The 16,192-nt window shown below is 44.2% G+C and overlaps 1 protein-coding gene across 15 annotated transcripts in view; it reads left to right on the top strand.

The window, feature by feature from the left end:
• dmd (dystrophin) overlaps positions 1–16,192 on the top strand; it is a 3,042,490-nt gene that overhangs the window by 1,579,082 nt on the left and 1,447,216 nt on the right. The gene's annotated exons all lie outside the window — the stretch shown is intronic.

Below are 16,192 nucleotides of genomic sequence, written 5' to 3'. Positions count from 1 at the left end.
GTCGTCATTATAGTAATGCAGCTTAGAAATGGGGAAGAAATTTCTTCACAGAGAAATGTTTATCTTTGAAATTCTCTACACTAGAGATCTATGGCTGCTCAGTCATGAAGTATATTCAAACCTGAGATTGATACACAATTGCAAATTAAGGAATTATGCAGATAGGTTTGAAAAATTGCTGTAGAAGTTCAGTGATAATCTCACTCAGCAGGGGAGCAGGCTCAAGGTACTGAATTCCCATCTGGTTGCCATATTGATTAGGGAGACAATTGTTACACTCTTTACTAAAGCAGTTCTCAATGAAAATCTTGTCTTTCCTGTAATTATTCTTTTGTTAATGGACTTTAAAATAGTAAATTATACTTCACCAATAAACATTGGTCACTGACATATGTTTCAATATAAGAACGTAGCAATTTTTAGGAACTGGATAAGGTCATTATGTGTAACAAGTCAGTCCTTACCTGCAAAGATGTGTGGAGCAAGAACAGTTCAGAGGAATTGATGGAATTAATTGTGCTCCATAATTTTGTGAACAAACTTTGTTTTTAAAGTACATTTTTGGGAAAAACAACTTTCATTTCTTACAGATGGACATTATTTATCTTAAAACTGTAAATATCTGTTCAATTTATCTTTATCAGAAGTGAAGTTTCTAATGTAAATGTTTAAAAAAATATTTTCATTGGGTTTTATACGTGATATACTTACAAATGAACACACAGATAAACAAAAATAACAGGAATCATAAAAAAATCATAACACATAGCAGAAAAGGGGGGCGATCTTCCCCCCCCTTCTTGTTTTTTTTAATACTAAACAAGCAAAACCAAACCAGGTGGAAGGGGCACTGGGTGGTGCCCCTGATGCCACTTGCATCTCTTGGTCGTTTTTTTTTTTTTTTTTTGTCCATTTGCCTCAGCTTCAGCCTTCTTCCTGTTCATTCTTTCTCTCTTTCGCTTTTTCGCCTTGCTGTGCTTATTGCGGTCATTGTTGTTTCCTGTGCTATCCCCCCAGTTTGTGTTCCCTCCTCTTTCCTCCCTTGTGGCTCCCCTCTGTTGTTCTCCTTCCCTCGTCCCGTCTCTCTCCCCCCCACCCCCCCCCCCCCTCCCTCCCTTTCTTCTCTTCTATCATGTCTGGCTACTTTCCCCTGGCTCTTGGCTACTTGTTTATTTGTTTGTTGGTCACAAACATGTCCCAGAACAGTCGGATGAATGGCTCCCATGTTTTGAGGAAGCCATCTTCCGACCCTCGGTAGGAGAATTTGATTTTCTCCATTTGAAGAAATTCCGTTGGGCGGACAGCCAATCTGCAGCTTTAGGTGGAGCTGCTGACTACCAGCTGAGCAGGATTCTACGGTGGGCGATCAGGGAGGCAAAGGCAAGGGTGTCCGCCCTCCTCCCCATGAAGAAATCTGGCTGATCTGATGCCCCGAAGACTGCCACTTTCGGGCTCTGTTCCACCACGTTGGACATTGCCTTGAAGAAGGCTGACCTGTACCCAGCAAGTCTGGGGCAAGACCAGAACATGTGGGCATGGTTGGCCAGGCCTCCTTGGCACCATTCAGATCTGTCCTCCATCTCCGGGAAGAACCTGCTCATTCGGGTACTTGTTTAGTGGGCTCTATGTACCAATTTTAGTTGCGTTAGGTTGAGTCTTGCACACGTGGAGGTGGAGTTGACCCTATGTGATGCTTTGCTCTTGAATCCCCTATTTCGAACCCCAAGTCTTCCTCCCACATCCACCTCGTCGCACCCAGTTCGGTGTCGGCCTTCTCTATCAGTCGTTCGTACATGTCGCTACAGTTCCCTCTACCTAGAATGTCTGCATTCCCTAGTAGCGTCCGTCGCAGTGGTCGCAAACGTTCTTGTCTCCTTCCATATGAGACCTCCCCATTTTGATTGTTTTTTGTATATTCATCTATGGCCTGTCAAGCTCTCTTGCAGAAAACCTTGTCAGCTCGTAGGGCAGTGTCCAACCTCCATGTGTGGCGTTGGGCACTGCCTGACTACAACCTCACATCCATGTAATGTGGAGCGTGGTCGGAGATTACGATTGCGGAATATTCCGCTTTGAACAGCCCTGGAAGCACCGATTTCCCCACAACCAAGAAATTGATCCTGAAGTATACGTTGTGCACTTGGGAGAAGAAGGATAACTCTCTCTCCCCTGTGTGGGTGAACCTCCAAGGGTCCACCGCCCCCATCTGCTCCATAAAGCGACTGAGTTCCTTCACCATGTTCGAGGTCTTCCCTGTTTTGGGGTTCGACCTGTCTCTCCTTGGGTCCCCTTCCCCTCCCCCCCATAATCATTTGGTGCGTTGCCATGTCGGGGATTTCCACCATGGTGTTTTTAATGAATTTTGTGTCGTCCCAGTTGGGAGGATACACGTTAACGAGTACTACCTGTGCCCCATCTAGGGCCCCGCTGACCATAACCGTCTTCATCGCCTTAAACATCGTCCTCTTATTGATCAGTATTACCACCCCCCCTGACCCTCACCCAGTTAGAGGAATGATAAGTCTGTCCCATCTAGCCCTTCCTTACCCGCAGTTAGTCCTGCTCTCTCATGTGTGTCTCTTGAATGAAGACTATGTCGGTTTTCATGTTTCTTCGGTGGGTGGAAGACTCTGGATCTTTTCACTGGCCCGTTAAGTCCCTTGACTTTCCAGGTAACTATCCTGGTGGGGGGGTTTTGTCCTCCAGCTCCTGTGGCATTAGCCATACTAACCTGGTGGACGCACCCCTACACTCCGGGGTTTCCCTTTGTTAGGAGGCCATCCAAGATGGCCACTGTCACTGCTCTCCCCATGCAGTCGGGTCCCTGCACTCCGGGGTTTCCCTTTGTCTAGGAGGCACCCAACATGGCTGCCAACTGTGTGTCCGCCACATGGGTAGACCTCTGTACTTTGGGGCTCGTCCCCCCCACCCCCCTGCGTTTGCTCGTTGCTGTACTGTCATTCCTTGCCATAGGTCCTTTATCGCTTCCCCTGTTGTCGCTGCTCCAATCCGCACTCCACGACGAACTTGTCTGCCTTGGCAGGTGCTGTAAAGAAGTGTTCCTTGCCTTGGTATGTGACCCAGAGCTTTGCTGGGTACAGCATACCAAAGCGTACGCCATTCTTGGACAGTGCTGCCTTCGCCCTGTGAAATTCTGCCCGGTGCTTGACCAGATCAGCCCCTATGTCCTGGTATATTCTTATTTTGTTTCCTTACCAGCTGCAGTTTGGTTATTACTGCCCTTGGTTGTTCCCCAGCTTTGGGTTTCGGACGCAGCGACAGGTGTGCCCTGTCTATTTCTGGTGGGCTGGTGAAAGTCCGGCAAAACTTGCACTCCGCCGCCTCGTACACTGGTCGGCTCGTCCGATTGTTTCCGTTTCTGGCCCCTTCCTCTCCTGATCTCTGTTCGGCCCCTAGACTGGCTCTTTCCGGCATTTTTTCCTCTCTTTCTTTCTTCCCCTTACTAAGGTTTGGGGAATGAATTGCTGAGTTTTCATTAAAAAGTGGCTATTTTTCAGATCCACGGGAGGAAAGTCACCTGATGTGCGACTGCTCAGCGAATCGTCGTTGCCGGAAGTATCTTCTTATGTAAAATATTAACTCTTAATGATAGCCAGTGAGCATGTGCATAAGGAACCATGTCACAGTGAGTTCACTCACCGAGAGGAGATCATTGTGAAACATCTTCGAGAAGATCACTGTGAAGCATTTTCGAGAGTAGCTCCAGCTACGTCTTAATCTTATTTAGCCTTGGTAAATAGTTAACATGTAAATAAATGTTTCTGAACAAAAGGTGAACAAAAGATCATTGCCTCCAAGATGTCTTCTCATGTTAAAGCCATCAAATCCTGAGAGAAATTCATAATGACAAATGTTACATTCTATTCATTAATCCACACTTTTAAGTGCTTGCTGTCTTTTATATTTTTCTCTGATTTATCTAATTGCAGTTCATATAACACACACATATAAAAAGCAATGACCTCTTACCTATTGACTTTATCGGGTGCTGCTGTTGAACAACTATTAAAGTACGATGTTGGAAATAGTCAGTGTCAAATTATATACCTATACCGAGATATCAAGCTGGATAGTATTTTTCTATCAACTAAAGTGTCATTCTTTAACTCAATCCAGAACTTGTCAAGATACACAAGGGAGAACAGTCTTTCTAGGATATAACCTGAATAATATCAGGATTAAAATCTAAGGGTAAATCACACTGATGAGGCTTGTTTTTCTTTGTGTATAAAAGATTAAGGGGTGATCTAATCAACGTGTTTAAGATTTTGATGGGATTGAGAAAGAGTAGTCTCTCTGGTGTTGGAATCCGGAACAACGGGATTAAGCCTTAAAATTAAAGCTAAACCATTCGGAGGTTATGTCAGCAATTTTTCAGTTTGTTGAAATTTAGAATTCTTCCCCCAAAAAAGCTGTTGAAGTTATGTCAATTGAAAATTTAAAAGCTGACTTTGGCAAGAGTATTAGGGTTATGGAACCAAGGTGGATTAATTGAGTTAAGATGCAGGTGGGCTAAAATCTAACTGGGTGCGAAACAAGCTTGAGGGATCGTTCCTTGCTATTACCCTTACTATTGCAGGAATAAGTAAGAAAAGTGGTAAAGGAACTGGATAAAAACACAATGAAAAAGAGAACAATACAATTAGAAAGGACGCAGAAGAAAAACTTCCAGAAGAATTATTCAAATGATCCCCATCGTGAGTTCACAAATGTGGCAAAATCTATACATTTGAGAAAATGTAACATTTAATTCATGAGCAAATATATAATTCGGAAATAAGAGAGTAAGATCCAGCAAAATATTGATGAGCTCTGCAAAAGGAAAAGGTCTTGAATGGTAAATAACTATTTGTCATAGCTAAGTAGAAACTGTTCAACAACATCTTTTGCAAACTGTGATGAGGCCCAAAACCTTTGGGTAAGTGTAGACTGCAAAAAAAAGGCAATATTTAATTAATGTGGCTATTTCGTTCAATTACTATGCTTATTCAGCTCACACAGAACAAACTACATAATTTACATTAACTTTGTGGAGAATGCGTTTTAAACATTTCATTAAAAATTATTATCGTAAGCCATTGTTTTCCCATGTTACTTTAGAATTGAAAACTCTTATTTAGTCATTCAGAGGATGTGGGCATTGCTGGCTAGGTCAGCAATTATTGCACAGCCCTAATTTCCTTTGAGAAGGTGTTGGTGAGCCACTTTGTTAAACCACTGCAGCCTATGTGGTATAGTACACCCATAGTGCTGTTGGCAAGGGAGCTCCAGGATTTTGTCTCAGCGACAGTGAAGGAATGGTGATATAGTGATATCCAAGTTAAGATGGCATGTGGCTTGGACGGGAAGTTGCACATGGTGATGTGCCACATATCTGCTGCCCTTGTCCTTCTCGGCATTAGATATTGAAAGTTTGGAAGGCGCTGTCGAAGGAGCCTTCGTGAGTTGCTGCAATGCATCTTGCAGATGGTACACATGGCTGCCACAATGCATCAATGGCAGAGTGAGTGAATTTTGAAGGTGATGGAGAGGGTGCCAATCAAGTGGGATGCTTTGCCTTGTCCAGTGTCAAGTTTCTGAAGTATTATTGGAGCTACACTAATCCAGGCAAGTGGATGGTATTCTGTTCTACCCCTACTTGTGTCCTATAGATGGTGGACAGACAATGGGAAATCCGGAGGTGAATTGCTCGCTGCAGCATTCCAGTCTCTGACTTGATCTAGTAGCCAGTGCAATTATACGACAGTTCGAATTCGGTTTCTGATCTATCGTAACCCCCAGGTTGTTGACAGCGGGGGATTCATTAATGGTAATGTTATTGAGTGTGAAGGGAAGATGATTAGATTCTTTCTTGTTGGAGGTGGCCATTGGATGGTACTTGTGTGGCACGAATGTCATCAGCCCAAGCCAGAATATTATCCAAATCTTGCTGCTTATGAGCACAGACTGCTTTAGTATTTGAGGAGTCATGAATGGTCTGAACATTGGGCAATAATCAGCGAGCATCCCTACTTCTGGCCTTATAATGCCGGAAATTCATTAATGAAGCTGCTGAAGATGGGTAGCCCGAGAAATAACCTGAGAAATTCCTGCAATGGTGCTCTAGGTCTGAGATGATTGACCTCCAGCAACCACAGCCATCTTCCTTTGTGCCAAGTATTTCTCCAACCAGGGGAGAGTTTCCCACTGATTCCTATTGACTCCAGTTTCGCTAGGGCTCCTTGATGCCACACTCAGTCAAATTCTGCCTTGATGACAAGTGTTATTTCGCTCTTTTATCCATGTTTTGATCAAGGCTGTCATGAGGGCAGGAGCTGAGTGGCGCTGGCAACACCCAAACTGAGCGTCCATGAGTAGGTTATTGATGAGTAAGTCCCACTGGATAGCACTGTCAACATCACCTTTGATCATGTTGCTGATTGAGAGTAGACTGACAGGGTGGTAATTTCCCAGGATGGTTTGCCCTGATTTTTACACACACAACACACCGTGGCAATTTTCCGTATTGTAGCTGCACCGTAATGGTTTGGCTTGGGGAACAGCTGGTTCTGGAGCTCAGGGCTTCAATACATTTGCTGGAATATTTTCAAGGCCTCTTGTGTTTGCAGTATCCAATGCCTTCAGTCCTTTCTTGATATCACCTGGAATGAATTGAATTGGCTGAAGACCTACATCTGTAATACTGGGAGACCTGAGGAGGAAGCGAAGATGGATCTTCCACCTGGCACTTCTGGCTGAATTTGATTTAGCTTCAGCCTTATCTTTTGCACTGATAGCTAAATTTTCAAATATATCTGCAGAAACTTATGCTCCGGTCTGTGGAACTCGAGCGGCGGCTGGAGCCGTTGTGGTGCATCCGCAAGGCTGAGGAATACATTGATAGCATGTTTAGAGAGGTGGTCAGTCACAGCTAAGAAGTACACCAGCAGAAAGGCATTAGGTGACTGCCAGACTACTAAGAGAAACAGGCAGGTCGTGCAGGAATCTCCTGAGGCTATGTTGCTTTCTCGTTGCTTTAGTATTTTGGTCACTGGTGAGTGAGATGGTTCCTCAGAAGACTGTAACAAGAGTCAAGTTCATGGCACCACCTGTGGCTGAGCTGCACAGGTGGCGAAGAAGTTCAATAGGAGCGCTCAACTGATAGGGGCTTCTATAGATAGGGGAGTGGTCAGGCATTTCTGCGGCTGTAGACTTAGCTCCAGGATGGCAGATTGCCACCCTAGTGCCAGGCTCCAGGATGTCACAGAGCAGTTAGAACATAGAACATAGAACAATACAGCGCAGTACAGGCCCTTCGGCCCACGATGTTGCACCGAAACAAAAGCCATATTCCAGTTGTAGGACGTTCTTTTGGGGTAGGGTGAACAGCCAGAGGTTGTGGTCCACATTAAGACCATGGCATAGGTAGGAAAAGGGATGAGGTCCTGAAAGCAGATTTTAGGAAGTTAAGAAGGGAATTAAAAAGCAGGACTTCGAGAAGAAATCTCAGAATTACTCCAATGCAACTTGCTCGTGGGCATAAGAATAGGAAGATTGAACAGTTCAAAATGAGGCTGGAGAAATGGAGTAAGAGGGCTGGCGTTAGACTTGGGACCAGTTCTTGGACAGGTGGGACCTGTACAAGAAGGAAAGGTCACATCTTAACAGGATTGAGACTAATTTCCTCATGTGGAGGTTTGTTAGTGCTCTTGAGAAGGCTTTAAACTAGATTGGCAGGGAGATGGAAACCTGAGGGGAAATTCAGAGTGGAGAGGAGAAAAGCTGGTAGTAAGAAATATTAGCTGATAAGAAGGATACATCAGAGAATAGTATCAAAGTAAATAGAATACTTGGAGAGTTTTGTGGAATTAGAATAGGCAATAGTAGGAGTGGTGCAGTGGTTAGCACAGCTGCCTCATGGCGCCGAGGACTCGGATTCGATCCTGGCCCCAGGTCACTGTCCATGTGGAGTTTTCACATTCTCTTCCTGTGTCTGCATGGACCTCAGCCCCACAATCCAAAGATGCGCAGGGTAGGTTGGTTGGATGTGCTAAATTGCCCTGAATTGAAAAAAAAAAATTGGGTACTCTAAATCAATTTTTTTTTAAAGAATAGGCAATTGTAAGTCATTAGATGGGGTCAGACTTAGGGCAGCATTGTGGTGCAGTGGGTTAGCCCTGTTGCCTCATGGCGCCGAGGTCCCAGGTTTGATCCCGGCTCCGGGTCACTGTCCGTGTGGAGTTTGCACATTCTCCCCATGTTTGCATGGGTTTCGCCCCCACAACCCAAAAGATGTGCAGGGTTGGTGGATTGGCCATGCTGAATTGCCCCTTAATTGGAAAAAAAAATGAATTGGGTACTCTAAATTTATTTTTAAAAAGATGGGGTCAGAGTAAAGGGAAAAAGTAAAACAGCCTAAATCAAGCATGTATGTGAATGCATGGAGTGTGCTTAATAAGATTCATGATCTACAGGCACAGGTGGACAAATGGAATTCTAATGTTTTGCGATAACAAAGAAGCGCAGGACTGGGTGTCAAATATTCCTGGGTATACGGTTTTAGGAGAGATAGGAAAGGAAAAAAGGCATGGGGTTGCAGCTTGATTAAACAGGGAATTGTGATACTGGTGAGAAAGGGTGTTTCTGAGGGTTCAAGGATGCAATCCTCCTGGGTAGAGGTAAGGAATGAAAAAGGCAATTACATTGATTGGCGTATTATATAGACCACCAACAAATGGAAAGGATGTAGATAAACACATTTGTAAAGAAATTACGGAGAGGTGCAAGAATTATTGAGTAATTTTAATGGGGGGAGGTTCAATGATCCAAAAATAGATTAGGATAGGAATACTGCAAATGGACAAGAGCGGCAAGTGTTCTTGAAATGTATTTAAGATCATTTTCTGCAGCAATATGTTTCTGGTCCAACGAGAGGACAGGCGCTTTGGGACTTGGGTCTGGGGAGTTGGCCCAAGTGGATCAAATATGAGTGGGAGAGCAACTGTAGGACAGTGACCATTATGGCAAAAGGGTTAGGTTGGCCATGGAGAAGGACAAGGAAAATCTGGATCAGGGATAATTAACTGGGAGAAAGCCAACTTCGATGGGATGAGAAATCATACGAGTTGAGTTGGTTGGAATCAAATGTTGTCAGAAAATATGGTGGCTGAACAATGGACTAACTTCAAAGAAAAAGTATAGTAGGCGATGTCAAGGTATAATCTCTTGAAGGGAAAAGGTAGAATGAAGGTTTGGTGGGAAAAACTGTAGCTGAACAATGGGCAGACCCAGACACAGTCAAGGTACATTCACTATAAAGGGAAAGGTAGTGCAAACAAATCCAGAGTTCTCTGGATGAAAATGGAGATGGAAATTAAGGTGAAGAAAAAAAATGTGCTTAAGTGTCACGTAGAAAATGCAATTGAAAACCAAGAGGAATACAGAAGGTTCAGAAGGCGTGATGAACAAACACATTAGGGAAGCGAAGAGGGATTATGAGAAACAACATAAAGGGGAATTTCAATGTCTATGAAGTGGAGATGCCAATTATTCGGGATAGCATTTGTCTTCACATGGAAAAATGTGGGTTGATTATGAAGAGCCAGCATGGATTTCTGAAGGGAAAATCGTATTCAACTGACTTGCTGTAGTTTTTTTAGGAGGTAACAGAAAGAGCTGATGAGGATAATGTCGTTGTGGTGGTGTACATAGATTTTAAAAAGGCATTAATACACTGCCACACAACAAACCTGTGAGAACATGTATAGCTCATGGAATAAAAGGGGCAATAGCATTGTGAGTACAAATTAGCTGAAAATGGGAAGCAGAGAGTCAGGCTGTTTCAGGCTGGGGAAAAGATTGTAGTGGAAACTGCTTTTCCTGATATACATTAATGATCTAGATCTTGGTGTGCAGGAGATAATTTCAAAGAAATTCCATAGAAAGCATCCTATCTGCATGCATCACAGCCTGGTATAGTGACACTTAAACCCGAAACACTTCTTCAGTGTTTCCCTCTCTACCCACTCCTCTAACCAAAAAAAAAACAACCGCTGTAAAGATCAAGAGGAAGGCTCGAGAGCAGGTAGAAGTCGAAAGAAGTTGAACCGTGACGTCACAGCCTGCAGGTAAGGGATTGGCTGGTGACTGGTAAGTAGTTTTTCTTTTATTTTCCCTCAGGTGTTATCGTGCGGGGCGCAGAGGTTGCTGAGTGAGTGCTTGCTGAGAAGGGGAGTGAATAACAGGTGAGCTCTTTCTTTCTTTTTCTTTTTTTAGCTGGAGGGGATGGCAGGGAAGATAGTGCAATGTTCCTCCTGCAGAATGTTTGAGGTGAGGGACGCCGTCAGTGTCCCTGCTGATTTCATCTGTGGGAAGTGCACCCATCTCCAGCTTCTCAGAAACAGCGTTAGGGAGCTGGAGCTGGATGAACTTCGGATCATTCGGGAGGCAGAGGTGGTCATAGATAGAAGCTTCAGGGATGTAGTTACTCCGAAGAATAAAGATAGATGGGTGACGGTGAGAGGGGCTGGGAGGAAGCAGTCAGTACAGGGATCCCCTGTGGTCGTTCCCCTTAGTAACAAGTATACCGCTTTGGATACTATTGGGGGGGGGACTTACCGGGGTAAGCCATGGGGTACAGGTCTCTGGCACAGAGTCTGTCCCTGTTGCTCAGAAGGGAAGGGGGGAGAGGAGTAGAGAATTAGTCATTGGAGACTCCATAGTTAGGGGGATAGATAGGAGATTCTGTGGGAACGAGAGAGACTCGCGGTTGGTGTGTTGCTTCCCAGGTGCCAGGGTACGTGATGTCTTGGATCGTGTTTTCGGGATCCTTAAGGTGGAGGGGGAGCAGCCCCAAGTCGTGGTCCACATAGGTACCAACGACATAGGTAGGAAAAGGGATAGGGATGTAAGGTAGGAATTCAGGGAGCTAGGGTGGAAACTTAGATCTAGGACGAACAGAATTATTATCTCTGGGTTGTTACCCGTGCCACGTGATAGCGAGACGAGGAATAGGGAGAGAGAGGAGTTGAACACGTGGCTACAGGGATGGTGCAGGAGGGAGGGTTTTAGATTTCTGGATAATTGGGGCTCATTCTGGGGTCAGTGGGACCTTTACAAATGGGATGGTCTACACCTGGACCAGAGGGGTACCAATATCCTGGGAGGTAAATTTGCTAATGCTCTTCGGGAGGGTTTAAACTAGTTCAGCAGGGGCTTGGGAACCTGAATTGTAGCTCCAGTATACAGGAGGTTGCGAGTAGTGAGATCATAAGTAAGGTTTCAAAGTTGCAGGAGTGTGCCGGCAGGCAGGAAGGTGGTTTAAAGTGTGTCTTCGTCAATGCCAGGAGCATCCGGAATAAGGTGGGTGAACTTGCGGCATGGGTTGGTTTCTGGGACTTCGATGTTGTGGCCATTTCGGAGACATGGATAGAGCAGGGACAGGAATGGCTGTTGCAGGTGCGGGTTTAGATATTTCAGTAAGCGCCGGGAAGGTGGTAAAAGTGGGGGAGGGGTGGCATTGTTAGTCAAGGACAGTAATACGGTGGCAGAAAGGACGTTTGATGAGGATTCGTCTACTGAGGTAGTATGGGCTGAGGTTAGAAACAGGAAAGGAGAGGTCACCCTGTTAGGGGTTTTCTATAGGCCTCCGAAAAGTTCCAGAGATGTAGAGGAATGGATTGCAAAGATGATTCTGAATAGGAGCAAAAGCAACAGGGTAGTTGTTATGGGGGACTTTAACTTCCCAAATATTGACTTTAGTACTTTAGATGGGTCCGTTTTTGTCCAATGTGTGCAGGAGGGTTTCCTGACACAGTATGTAGATAGGCAAGGAGAGGCGAGGCCATACTGGATTTGGTACTGGGTAATGAACCGGGACAGGTGTTAGATTTGGAGGTTGGTGAGCACTTTGGTGATAGTGACCACAATTCGATTACGTTTACTTTAGTGATGGAAAGGGATAGGTATGTACCGCAGGGCAAGAGTTATATTTGGGGGAAAGGCAATTATGATGCGATGAGGCAAGACTTAGCATGCATCGGATGGAGAGGAAAACTGCAGGGGATGGGCACAATGGAAATGTGGAGCTTGTTCAAGGAACAGCTACTGCGTGTCCTTGATAAGTATGTACCTGTGAGGCAGGGAGGAAGTGGTGGAGCAAGGGAACCGTGGTTTACTAAAGCAGTCGAAACATTTGTCAAGAGGAAGAAGGAGGCTTATGTAAAGATGAGTCATGAAGGTTCAGTTAGGGCGCTCGAGAGTTACAAGTTAGCTAGGAAGGACCTAAAGAGAGAGCTAAGAAGAGCCAGGAGGGGACATGACAAGTCTTTGGCAGGTAGGATCAAGGATAACCCGAAAGCTTTCCATAGATATTTCAGGAATAAACAAATGACTAGGGTAAGAGTAGAGCCAGTCAAGGACAGTAGTGGGAAGTTGTGCTTGGAGTCCGAGGAGATAGGAGAGGTGCTAAATGAATATTTTTCGTCAGTATTCACACAGGAAAAAGACAATGTTGTCGAGGAGAATACTGAGATTCGGGCTATTAGACTAGAAGGGCTTGAGGTTCATAAGGAGGAGGTGTTAGCAATTCTGGGAAGTGTGAAAATAGATAAGTCCCCTGGGCCGGATGGGATTTATCCTAGGATTCTCTGGGAAGTTAGGGAGGAGATTGCTGAGCCTTTGGCTTTGATCTTTAAGTCATCTTTGTCTACAAGAATAGTGCCAGACGACTGGAGGATAGCAAATGTTGTCCGCTTGTTCAAGAAGGGGAGTAGAGACAACCCCGGTAACTATAGACCAGTGAGCCTTACTTCTGTTGTGGGCAAAATCTTGGAAAAGTTTATAAGAGATAGGATGTATAATCATCTGGAAAGGTATAATTTGATTAGAGATAGTCAACACGGTTTTGTGAAGGGTAGGTCATGCCTCACAAACCTTATTGAGTTCTTTGAGAAGGTGACCAAACAGGTGGATGAGGGTAAAGCAGTTGATGTGTATATGGATTTCAGTAAAGCGTTTGATAAGGTTCCCCACGGTAGGCTACTGCAGAAAATACGGAGGCATGGGATTCAGAGTAATTTAGCAGTTTAGATCAAAAATTGGCTAGCTGAAAGAAGACAAAGGGTGGTGGTTGATGGGAAATGTTCAGACTGGAGTCCAGTTACTAGTGGTGTACTACAAGGATCTGTTTTGGGGTCACTGCTGTTTGTCATTTTTATAAATGACATGGAAGAGGGCATAGAAGGATGGGTGAGTAAATTTGCAGATGACACTGAAGTCGGTGGAGTTGTGGACAGTGCGGAAGGATGTTACAAGTTACAGAGGGACATAGATAAGCTGCAGCGCTGGGCTGAGAGGTGGCAAACGGAGTTTAATGCAGAAAAGTGTGAGGTGATTCATTTTGGAAGGAACAACAGGAAGACAGAGTACTGGGCTAATGGTAAGATTCTTGGCAGTGTGGATGAGCAGAGAGATCTCTGTGTCCATGTACATAGATCCCTGAAAGTTTCCACCCAGGTTGGCTGGGCTGTTAAGAAGGCGTACGGTGTGTTAGCTTTTATTGGTAGAGGGATTGAGTTTCGGAACCTTGAGGTCATGTTGCAGCTGTACAAAACTCTGGTGCGGCCGCATTTGGAGTATTGCGTGCAATTCTGGTCGCCGCATTATAGGAAGGATGAGGAAGCATTGGAAAGGGTGCAGAGGAGATTTACCAGAATGTTGCCTAGTATGGAGGGAAGATCTTATGAGGAAAGGCTGAGGGACTTGAGGCTGTTTTCGTCAGAGAGAAGAAGATTAAGAGGTGACTTGATTGAGGTATACAAGATGATCAGAGGATTGGATAGGGTGGACAGTGAGAGCTTTCTTCCTCGGATGGTGATGTCTCGCACGAGGGGACATAGCTTTAAACTGAGGGGAGATAGATATAAGACAGATGTCAGAGGTAGGTTCTTTACTCAGAGAGTAGTAAGGGCGTGGAATGCCCTGCCTGCAACAGTAATGGACTCGCCAACACTAAGGGCATTCAAATGGTCATTCGATAGATATATGGACGATAAGGGAATAGTGTAGATGGGCTTTAGAGTGGTTTCACAGGTCGAGGGCCGAAAGGCCTGTACTGCGCTGTAATGTTCTATGTTCTAACTGCTAGGTCCAAGACCGCAAGAAACGTCAGAAAGTCGTGAACACCACCCAGTCCATCACACGAACCTGCCTCCCATCCATTGACTCTATCTACACCTCCTGCTGCCTTGGGAAAGCGGGCAGCATAATCAAAGCCCCCTCCCACCTGGCTTCCTCACTCTTCCAACTTCTTCCATCGGGCAGGAGATACAAATGTCTGAGAACACGCACAAACTGATTCAAAAACAGCTTCTTCCCTGCTGTTACCAGACTCCTAAACAACCTGCTTATGGCCTTATCTAATTAATACTGCACTTCTGTATGCTTAAACCAATGCCGGTGTCTATGTATTTATATTGTGTACCTTGTGTTGCCCTATTATGTATTTTCTTTTCATGTACTAAATGATCTGTTTGAGCTGCACGCAGAAAAATACTTTTCACTGTACCTTGGTACACGTGACAATAAACAAATCCAAATCCAAAAGTTCACAGATGAAACAAAACATGTGAGTATTGCAAACTGTGAAGAGGACAGTATAGAATTTGAAAAGGATATAGACAAGTTGATGGAATGGGAGATAGGTGGCAGATGAAGTTCATTGAGGATAAATGTGAGGTGATGCATTTTGGTAGGAAGAACATGGAGAGACAATATAAAGTGAAGGGTTAAATTCTTAAAGGGGTGCAGGAATGTCTTGAATACCTCTACCAAGGCTCCTCTAAGCCACCTTGTCTCAGAGGAAATCAGTCTCAACCTCCTCGAATCTATCCTCAAAGCTAAAGATCTTTATCCCTGGAATCATTCTTGTAAATCTCCTCTGTATTCTCCACAATGCCTTTGCATTCTTCTTCAAGTATGGTGCCCAGAATTGGGTGCAGTACTCCAGTTGAGAACTAAATAGTGTTTTACACAATTTCAACATATTCTTCTTCCTCTTGGACTCAATGTCCCAATTAATAAAACATAAGATATTATATGCTTGATTAGCTGTTCTCTCAATGTGTCCTGCCATCTTCAATGGCTAAAGAACATATATACCTGTTCCTGAACCTCCTTTGGAGTTTCTTCCTTGATTTTGTACTGTCTCTCCACATTTTCCCTGCCAAAATGAATCACCTCAGCATTCTGCCACTTATCTGCCCAATCCACCTACATGCAAATGTGGGCAGCACAGTGGTTAGCACTGCTGCCTCACAGTGCCAGGGATCCTTTTATTTCATGAGCGAGAGCTTTGCTCACAAGTCTGTTGTGCGGCACAGTATCAAATAACTTTTGAAAATCCATATACACCAGGTCTACTGCATTGTCCTTATCAATCTTTATTGGTACCTCCTCAAAAAACTCCAAGTTAGTTGAAGATGAATGAATCCATTCTGGCTTTCCTTAATTATTCTTTACTAGCCTGAGTAACTATGGATTTTGTCCTGAAGTATAGTTTCCAGAAGTTTCCCTACCACCAAAGTCAAGCTGACTGGTCTGTAGTTGCCAGCTTTAACCCTGCACCCCTTTTTGAAGAGTGTAACATTCACAATTCTCCAGACCACTGGTGCCATCTGTGTGTGTAAGGAGGACTGGAAGCTTGCCATTAATGCCTCTTCAATTTCCATTCTGATTTCCCCAGAATCCTTAGATACATCTCATCCGGTCCTGGTATCTTATCAATTTTAAGCATAGATAGCCTTTCTAACACATCCTCCTTCTCAATATTTATGGCTTTAGTTTAAAAATTTCCAAGAAAAATCAAAAGTGACCACTTTTAAAATCAAATGGCACTCCTTTACAAAATGCTTTGTTGCTTTTCTGTGCAACTAGACCTTTTTAATTTAAAACCTGAATTAAAGCCTAAAATCTTGAGTCCCTTTTACTTTATTCAGTAACCCTTATGAATTGAATTTTGGTTGTCCAAACTCATTTGACATAGGAACATACAGCTGCCAGAAAGGGAGATATTCAACCTGTCAGTCGTGCTGGATTCATAGCCTTGAGTGAAAGGACCAGGTTCTAATTCACTCTGCCACAAAATTCTCTCCTGAAATTAAAATATAAATTTTATTTTGATTGATTTACTAGA

The sequence above is a fragment of the Scyliorhinus torazame genome, chromosome 8 (genome assembly GCF_047496885.1).
Source record: "Scyliorhinus torazame isolate Kashiwa2021f chromosome 8, sScyTor2.1, whole genome shotgun sequence".
NCBI classification, from domain to species: Eukaryota; Metazoa; Chordata; class Chondrichthyes; order Carcharhiniformes; family Scyliorhinidae; genus Scyliorhinus; species Scyliorhinus torazame.
This window is presented reverse-complemented; position numbering and strand designations above follow the sequence as displayed.